We start from the raw sequence: 10,443 nt of genomic DNA on the forward strand, positions 1-10,443 counted from the left end.
ATTACAGCTTACTAATAAAAACACAGTGTTTTTTATTATAGTTGGTGACACTCATTATAGACACACTTCGGGGGCGCCCGGGGGCTCAGTGGTTTAAGCATCTGATTCTTCATTGTGGCTCAGGTCATGAGCTCAGGCTCCTCCCTGAACTTGGAGAGTCTGCTTGAGATGCTCCCTCTCCTGCTGCCCTCCTCCCTCTGCTTTTTTATATATTAAAAAATATATATCTTAAAAAAAATCAGGGTTGCCTGGGTGGCTCCATGGTTGAGTATTTGCCTTTGGCTCAGGTCATGATCCGAGGGTCCCGGAATCGAGTCCCGCGTCGGGCTCCCAGCATGGAGCCTGCTTCTCCTTCTGCCTGTGTCTCTGCCTCTCTCTGTCTCTCATGAATAAATAATAAATAAAAATTTTTAAAGTTCAATGGCTAGGAAAGAATCCCAGGAAACGATGGGACTTACCCTTTTACCACTCAATAATCCGCACTGCCGTTTTCCTTTTTTCTTCTTTTTTGCTATTGAGTTGTTCATAAACCTTTTTATCTTGTTCTTTTTGGTTTAGCACCACAGCATGAAGATTCTCCGTGTTGTTCCAAAATCCATAAAATAAACTAGTGACGGCCGCATGTTACATCACGCAGCTACGTTGCACGTTACATCCACGCTTTGTTAATGATTTTTACACCATGGGTAATCTGGGTTGTTTACAATTTTTCATGCTTACTAGGATCTCTTTCATGAATATCTTCGTGCAAAATGATCTCCATGTGCCAAGGATTTTTTTCTTTGGGGCGTCCTCTAAGGTAGATTTACCAGGTCTGAGAGTGTGCCCTTTCTGAGTTGTTGTTTGTTTTTTTTTTTTAAGATTTTTATGTATTCATGAGAGACGAATGAGAGAGAGAGAGAGAGAGAGAGAGAGAGAGAGGCAGAGGGATAAGCAGGCTCCCTGCGGGGAACCTGACATGGGACTCGATACTAGGACTCCAGGATCACACCCTGGGCTAAAGGCAGGCACTAAATCGCTGAGCCACCCAGTGTCCCTTTTTCTGAGGTTCTTGATGCAAAGTACCACATTGACTCCCACAAAAGTGATACCCATTTCCACTCACTCTGGACCTAGCTGTCCATTCACCAATGCAGCATTGCATTTTCTGATTAAAAACTGAATTTTGACAATGTGACTGGCTTGACCACTGGCACTCCCTGCCGAGGCCCCACTCCTGCTGTCACCATCCTGCTCTCAGAGACCAAGCCCCAGGGAAGGAAGCACCCCCTTCCATAGATCAGGGCTCCGAGCGCCAATATTCAGCCCCAACCACGGCCTCCTGGGAATTTAAAACTAGCAGTGAGAGATGGGGAAGCTGATGCAGGGTCCGTCACATCCAAGCCACCCCTCCAGCCTCCCGTCGCAGCCAAGCTACACGTGAACCTCCCACATGCAGCTCAGCACCAATCAGACCTGAACAAAGCCCTGCTCCTCCCGCAGGTGAGTCTGGAATTCATCTGCTGGTTCCTCTGCCAGGTTCCAGGGAGTGTGGGGGGAAGTGGGCACACTGGGCATTCCACCATTCATCTGCAGCTCGGTTCCTTTGGTGAGTAGACGGGGCCAGCTCCTCCTGCGGTGCTGACTGCACCCCTTCCTTCCTCCTGCAGGCCCTACTGGACTCCATCTCTTCAGGCCTCGGTGTCTCTGTGACCACGAGTGCTGGTTGGTCCCACTCCCGCCATCCACCATGTGATGCCCAGCATCCTCCCACCAGCCCCCGACAGAGCCCTGTGTGACACAGCCCTCCCGTCAGTTTCAATCCATGCCCACCCCAGACTCAGGTGTGTGGGCGCATTTTTTATTTCATATGTGAGGATTTTCTATCTGGCCTGGACTGCTAGTGTCCACTCCTGCTGAGCAAGGAATGAGAGGGCTACGTGTGACTCACGCTAGTGGAGCTTCCCAAGGATGGCTGGTCCCTGCTTTGCTCTGAGACCATTGCTCTATGCTATTTATAGTTTTTTTTTTAAGATTTTATTGTTTTATTCTTGAGAGGCACAGAGAGAGGCAGAGACACAGGCAGAGGGAGAAGCAGGCTCTCTGCGGGGAGCCCGATGCGGGACTCGATCCCAGGACCCCAGGTCACACCCTGAGCCAAAGGCAGACGCTCAACCACTGAGCCACCCAGGTGCTCCTGCCCTATACTATTTAAAATTCTGAGATGAAGGCAGGATGAAGAATTGGCCAGAATGTCCTATAGGTCAGAGACCAGTCATGACTGACTGGTAGGGAGACTCATTTACTGGACAAAGTCCCTGGAGTTGGTCTGAAGATCCTCAGTAAACTTTATTTCTATTTTATACCTTTTATTTATGTCTTCCCTTGGTCATTTGCTTCTTCTAAGTATGGTTACCGAGGGCTGGGCCCTATGACTCAGTCAGGTCTGATCACACAGGAATGGTTGGATTGTGATGCATAAAGGACTGTGATTCTTGGACCAAGTAAGTCCTTCCCCATTAGTTCTGTCTTTACCTGGTCCTCGTGTCCCTGCTGGGCTCAACCTTGTGGCACCTGGGGGACCTGACTCCAATCTGGCACCTGTCGGAGGGCTTGTGGGGTAGGCCACCCCTCTGAGCTAGTCATCAGCGTCCCATCTTCTGTGAGCCCCTCACACCTGTGGGAGACCAAACCGAAAACATTTTACCACTTTCATCACATTACAGTTGTTACTGGAAGTTTATGCAAAACCAAACCACAGAAGCAATGCCCCTCAACCCCCGCCAGCAAGGATCCTGTTTCCTTTTTCTGACAACCCTAAGATTTAGCCCAAGTGGGTTGTAAGGGAGGGTTCTGGGGGGTCGAGGTGGATGAAGAGAATACCCGAGCCCCCTGGTTGGGCAGTGATGGGGAGGGTCTGGAGCCCTCCCTCATGCCCTGTCTGTACCCCTCCTCGAGGGTGCTGCCTCGATGTTCACTGGCAACCACTGGGGTGCCGCACGGAAGCACGGAAGCTGACGTCAGATGCCAGTCACACTCCCAAACACAACCACATAAAGAGAGAGCCAGCTCGGCCTCCTCCATGGTGTCACCAGCAATGTCAAAATGAGCGACTTCGTTTTTAAAATATAAATGGGAAACCATTCAAGGGTCTCCCCATATTTTTGTCTCTTCTCCACATTCTTGGATGCTTTCTTCATGAGCGAGGAAAGGTGGTGGTGGAGTTATGGGGCTCAGGGTCACACTCAGCCCAAGTCCCTCGTGTGAAACTCACTCCTGCGCAGGAAGCAGGGGATGGCTTCACATCCACTCACTTGTCTCTGATGTTCTATTTTTAAATCCTTGCTTCAAAAAGGAGACATCCATGGTTCTTAAGTGTTTCAATGGAAAGTTTAGACTGTAGCCTTGCAGGTCCACCCTTCACCTTCTTCATGATTCCACATCAGGACATAATGAAAAGAGATTTCAAAAACACGTCAAAGAGGAAAGTCGGTTTCTGAGAACTGTCCAGAGTCGGCACTGAGGACGGTGTGATGAGGAAGCTGACAGTGCTTCACAGATTTTAAAATGCGGTGTGTGTTCTCTAAATTTTTATGGCAATTATGTAGCTTTAAGATATTATTTGGCATTTTAAAATTTCAAAAGTTTTAGTTCTTACCAAGAAACAGACCCGTAATAAATGAAACAAAAATCAATAGAGCTTGAAAGGAGAAATAGATTGCCCACAGTTATCATTGAGGACCCTGAGACCCGGCAACTGATAGAACTACTGGTCAGGGAATCAGCAGAGATGGGGGAAGCAAGCCACACCCCACCAACAGGACCAGCTGGTACTTACAGGACATGCTACCCAACAATAGCAGGTACACACTGTTTTCTAAGGGTCCATGTATATTCACCAAGATAGACCATGTACTGGGCCATAAGATAAATCCCAACAAATCTAAAATAATTTTTTAAAAAAATCACAGAGGTATGTTCTCTGCCTGTAATGGAATCAAATGAGAAATCCACGGCAGACAAGAAATCTCTAAACACATAGAAGTAAAATCACACGCTCCTAAATAATCCACAGGTCAACAAGGAAGTTTCAGAAGAAATTCAAAAGTACATAGAACTGGATGAACATAAATACATGACATATTAAAATATGTGGGACTCAGCTAAGGCCGTGTTTAGACAGAGATCTGTTACATTTAACTTACACTAGAAATGAGAAAAGTCCTCAAATCAAAAACTTGAGTTTCTACTTCAAACAATTAGAAAAATAAGAGCTAAATAAATCCAAAGCAGTGAGAAGGAAGGAAGGAAGTTCAGAAATCCATGGATTTAAAAGTAGAAAATAGAAAAAAAAATCAATGAAACAAAAGTCTAGTTCTTTGGGAAAATCAATGAAACTGACAAACATAGCAAAAGTGACAAAAGTTAAAAGCAGGAAGGCACAAGTAACCTCAGAAATGACATGGATATAACTACAGACCCTACGATCATCTAAAGGATAGTAAAGGAACACCATGTAAAACTTTATGATCATAAATGTGAACACTCAGAAGAATGGACTAGTTTCTCAAAAACCACAAACTACTAGATTCAACTAAGATGAAATAGAATATATTAAATATAAATTGGAATAGCCCTATAAACATCAGAGAACTTGGGACACCTGGGTGGCTCAGGGGTTAAAGTGCCTTCAGCTCAGGGCGTGATCCTGGGGTCCTAGGATCTGGTCCCACATCGGGCTCCCTGGAGGGAGCCTGCTTCCCCCTCTGCCTGTGTCTCTGCCTCTCTCTGTGTCTCTCATGAGTAAATAAGTAAGATCTTAAAAGAAATCAGAGAGCTTGAATTCACAGTTTAAAATCTCTAAAAAGAAAAAAAAATTCCACCTAGTTTTATTTATTTATTTTTAAAGATTTTATTTACTTATTCATGAAAGACACACACAGAGAGAAAGAGAGAGAGGGAGAGAGAGAGGCAGAGACACAGGCAGAGGGAGAAGCAAGCTCCATGCAGAGAGCCTGCCGTGGGACTCGATCCCAGGTCTCCAGGATCAGGCCCTGGTCTGCAGGCAGGCACTAAACTGCTGAGCCACCCAGGGATCCCCTCCACCTAGTTTTAAAAGAATTAATGCCAATTTACATAATCTCTTCCAGAAAATGAAAGAGGGATAAACATTTCTCCACTCATTTTATGAGGTCAGTATTACCCTGATACCAAAGCCAAAGACAACACACACATGCACACACACACATACACACCCACACAAACTACAGACCAATATCTCTCATAAACTTAGATGCAAAATTCTTGAGTGAAATAATAGCAAACCTAACTCAACAAGATATAAAAAAGAATTATGACCATAATCAAATAGGGTGTATTCCAGCTATGTGATTTGGTTCAACATTAGAAAACCAGTGTAATCCATCATATCAACAAGCTAAAGAAGAAAAAAATCATATGATTATATCATTTGATTTGGAAAAAGTATCCAAATTGTTGGAAAAAATCCAACAGCCATTCATGATAAAAATTCTTAGCAAGTTAGTAACTGTGGGGAATTATCTCAACCTGAAAAAAAAAAAAAAAAAAGCATCTACAGAACACCTACAGCTGATGTCATACTTAAAATAAAGACTGAATGCTTTCTGCCTAAGCATGAACAGGCAAGGGTGACTACTCTCACCACTCTTATTCGAAATAGTCCTAGGTGTTCTAGTCACTGAAACAGGGAAGAAAAAAGAAATAAATTGCATACAAATGAGAAGGGAAGAAATGAAACTATCTGTTTGCAGATGGCATGATCCCCTAGGTTTAAAATCCCAAGGAATCTACACACACTCATGAACTCACAAACTAAACTCTTAGAAATGATAAAAGACTTCAACAAAGCCATGGGATACAAGACCAGCCACAAAAATCAATTATATTTGTATATACTTTCAGTAAACGTGCAGAAACTGAAATTAAAAACACAATACCATTTACAATCACTCAAAAATCGGCTACTTACGTATACATACACTTAACAAAACATTTTGAGGATCTGTGTGCTGGAAATGACAATATTCTGATGAAAGAAATCAAAGAAGATCTCATAAATAGACATACTATGTTCATGGATTGGAATACTCAATGTAGTAAGGATGTCAGTTCTCCCCCAAATGATCTATAGGTTTATGCGATTGCTTTCAAATTCCCAGTAAGTTTTACTGTAGTAATAGATACGCTTATTTTGAAATTTGTTTGGAAGGAATAGACATGTTTCCAAAGAAGATGTACAGATGGCCAACAGGCACATTAAAAAATGTTCAACATCATCAGGGAAATGCAAATCAAAACTACCGTGAGATACCACCTCACCAGTCAGAATGTCTAAAATTCACCACTCAGGAAACAACAGATTTTGGTGAGATTGTAAAGAAGGGAAAACCCTGGGATTCCCTGGGTGGCTCAGCGGTTTAGCACCTGCCTTCAGCCCAGGGTGTGATCCTGGAGTCCTGGGATCAAGTCCCACATCAGGCTCCCTGCATGGAGCCTGCTTCTCCCTCTGCCTGTGTGTGTGTGTGTGTGTGTGTGTCTGTGTCTGTGTCTTTCATGAATAAATAAATAAAATCTTTTTAAAAATTTTTAAAAATAAGGGAAAACCCTCTTATGCTGTTGGTGGAAATACAAGCTGGTGCAGCCACTCTGGAAAAGAGTATGGAGGTTCCTCAAAAGGTTAAAAATAGAGCTAGGACTTGTGACCCAGCAATTGCACTATGAGGTATTTACCCAAAGGATACCAAAACACATATTTGAAGGGACGCATGCACCCCAGTGTTTATAGTAGCATTATCAACAACAGCCAAATGGTGGAAACAGTTCAGATGTCCATCGACTGACAAATGGATAAAGAAGATGTGGTCTATATATACAATGGAATATTGCTCAGCCATCAGAAAGGGTGAAATCTTGCCATTTGCCATGATATGGATGGAGCCAGAGTGTACTAGTGTATTATAGAAATAAACAAAACAGATTAACATATGGGAGAAAAGGGAAAAGAGAGAGAGATGGAGAACAACACATGAGAGACTCTTAACGATAAAACAAACTGAGGGTTGATGGAGGGAGGGAGGTGGGGAGATGGGCTAGATGGGTAATGGGCATTAAGGAGGGCACTTGTGACGAGCACTGGGTAGTATATGTAAGTGATGAATCACTGAATTCTACTCCTGAAACTACTATTATGCTATTTGTTAACTGACCAGAATTTAATTAAAAATTCGAAAAATAAAGATGAATGAAATAAATACAATCCGTATGGAAGGCACAAGCCCTAGTGTAGTTAAAATAATCTTGAAAAAGAACAATAAAGGGAGAGGAATACCTAATAATAAGTCTATTATGTAGACTGTTATGTAGCTGCAGTGATCAAGACAGCGTGGTGTTGTCCTAGATATCAAGGGAACAGAGCGGAGACTCAAGAAATAGACCCACGTGAATATGCCCAACTGATTCTTGGCAAAGGTGTAAAAACAATTCAACAGAGAAAAGATGACCTTTTCAATAAATGGTGCTGGAGGAATCGGATGTCCATTGGGTGGGGGAAAAAATGAACCTAGAACCGAACTTCACATCTTCACACACAAATTAACTCAAAATTCATCCTATAATTAGATGTAAAACACAAACTATCAATCTTTTAGGGAAAAAAAAAAACCATGAAGATCTTTGGACCTAGAACTAGGCTAGGAGTTCTGCAAGTTGGCACCACGGACACTACACCAAAGAGAAAAATTGAAAAACTGGACCTCCCCCAAATTAACCTCTGGGAGGAAACATTTGCAGGCTACATATCCAGCAAAGGGCTTGTCTCCAAAATATATAAAGAACTCTCAAAACTCAACAGAATAAAACAATCCAATGAGAAAACAGGCGAGACACAAGAACAGACCTTCCTCCAGGAGGCTCTGCGGGCAGCAGATGAGCGCGGAGAGGACGTGGGGCATCGTCAGCCACTAGGGAAACGCGGGTCAAGGCCACAGTGAGCTATCAGCGCTCACCCATCAGCATGGCTGAAATGGGAAGCTGTGACAGCCCAGATGCTGACAACGGCTGGGAAAGCCGGGGTCCTCCCGCGGTTCTGGTGGGGGTGCAATATGGGGGGAGCAGCGTGGGAAAGAGCACCACAGTGCCGCTCCATGGACGGGCTCACCCCGCGGCCCCAGGACGTGGTATCACAGAAGGTGTCCCTAGAAGGGAGATCAGGGCCCCCTGGGCTTAGGACGGGGTGGGGGGTGGCAAGAGGGAGGGAGGTGGGGTTTTGAAGGGTAATGGGGTGGGGGGTCCTTGCAGCAGTGGAGCTCTCAGCATCTCCCCTGAGGCGGTGGGCACACGAACCACCACAGGTTGTACACGGTGCACACAGCAAGATGCACACACACACGCGTGTATGCACCGTGACCCACACGCACGCAGGCATATAGTAAGACAGGCACACCGCACATAGGCACATAGTTACACACACACCCCATATAGACACACACATGCACACTTACACATACAACACACACCATACCACACACATATACACAGCTGCACACATACCACAGACACTCACATATACACTGCATACACACAGACACACATCATACCACACCCACATACAACACACACCATACCACGTACACATAAACATTTACACACACACCACACACGTATACACTTGTACACACAATGCACATATACACACACCACACAGACACACACACCGCACACATATACACACACAACCACACACATACACACATATACACACTTACACAGCACACACATACAGACACACAGGGTACAAATGAGACTGAAGAAATCTGGGTGAGATCACGGCACCTCCTCACTGTCCATACCCTGCTCGTGCTGCTGTCCTGTGGTTTCATGAAATGTGAAAACTGGGCGGATTGCAGGAGACCCCTCTGTATGGTTCCCATGACTGCCTGCATGTGATTGCATCATAAACTCAATAAAATCTTCAATTAAAAAAGCATCGTCCAATGAGAATGTTTCTGAAATCATGGTTTTTGTGGCCTCGTAACCAAACCAAACTTTAAAAGTCATTCTGAAGGTTATTTTTGTCAAGCCCCCCTGCCCCCCCAGTGATGGGCAATGGCTCCTCTCCTGGGGTGTGGGAGGGTGCCCAGCCCTGCCCCCACCAGGACATGAGGTACCAGGGAGATAGTGGGGCCTCCCCAGTGCACTCACAGGGGGACCCACGGAGGGGCTCTGCCCAAGGCTGCGGGCGCGCGGGAGCCATGGACGTGCCCCCACAGCCTCACAGCTGCAGGTCTGACTCCCACGGGGGTGAAAGGGGTTCAGGCCCTGGGATCTTGCCTGGGGACTGGGGCACGCCTCCCCTGGGGCCGGCTCTGAGTCACACGCAGCCCGCAGGTGTGGTTGCAGGAAGCAGCTCTGGCTCTGGTCTGGCCGCAAGCAGCCCTCCAACCGGGCAGAAGGCAGGTGAGATGTGTCACCGAGGTCAGGCCAGGAGGCAGCCGCCCTGGGGCCTGGGAAAGATTCTAGAATTTTCCAGTGCCCAGAAGGAGTATGCGGGAAGGCTGCCTTCCCCAGAGCCCCACCTGGTGGCCAGGCCTGGGGAGTTTCCAGGTCTCCCTAGAAGAATGCTCTCTGAAGGGGATAGTGATTAACCAGTTGCCACCTGGACCCGGGGACAGTGCCCGGCTTCCGTCCCTTCCCCTTCCTTGATTTTCCCTCTGCTTCCCAGGAAGTGGGCACGAAGTTGAGATTCTGTGTTGGGGACCACGGCGGGGCGGGGTGTGTGCGGTACAGTGACGGAGCTCGGCAGGTGCAGGCACAGGTGCAGGTGCCGCGTGGGGAGGGGCGGCAGATGCAGGCGCATGCGCAGGGGGACAGCACCCCTCAACTCCCCCGCGTCCCAGAGAAAGCAGGGAAGGTGGAAGCTTGCAGCAGGCACATAGGATGAAAGGGAAGGAGGGGGAGAGTCAGAAAGACCCTGATGGAGAAAGTGTGTCCGTGAAGTCAGTGCTGCGTGGGTAGATTTAAAGACCGGCGCTATCGCTCCCTCCTTCTTTACCAAAATCCTCCGTTTTGTGATTTCTCGTCCCTTACTGACATCACGTTGCCCTCTCTTCTGTGAACAAGACTTTTTAAGACGTAGTTTTTATGACGTTGATCCCTCCAAGGCAGAGCGGAGCACCAGGTAGGGACCGCGACGCGGCGGGTTTCAAGTTTCACACACCAAGTAGCAGTGTTTGTACTTTCAAGGGACAGACTGTGAGGATCTTTTGGGTAAATCACTATTTTGGACCATGAATGCCTCTTCAGGTTGGTTCTCGCCGCCCCCCAAGCCGGGGATGTGCTGGTGTGTGGGGCGGTGGGGTTCAGATGAAGTCCGTTCAGCACTGTTACCCGTCTGTTCGTGTGGCCTGTGCGCATGACGTTGGGGAG

Source organism: Canis lupus, chromosome 30, assembly GCF_048164855.1.
Source record: "Canis lupus baileyi chromosome 30, mCanLup2.hap1, whole genome shotgun sequence".
NCBI classification, from domain to species: domain Eukaryota; kingdom Metazoa; phylum Chordata; class Mammalia; order Carnivora; family Canidae; genus Canis; species Canis lupus.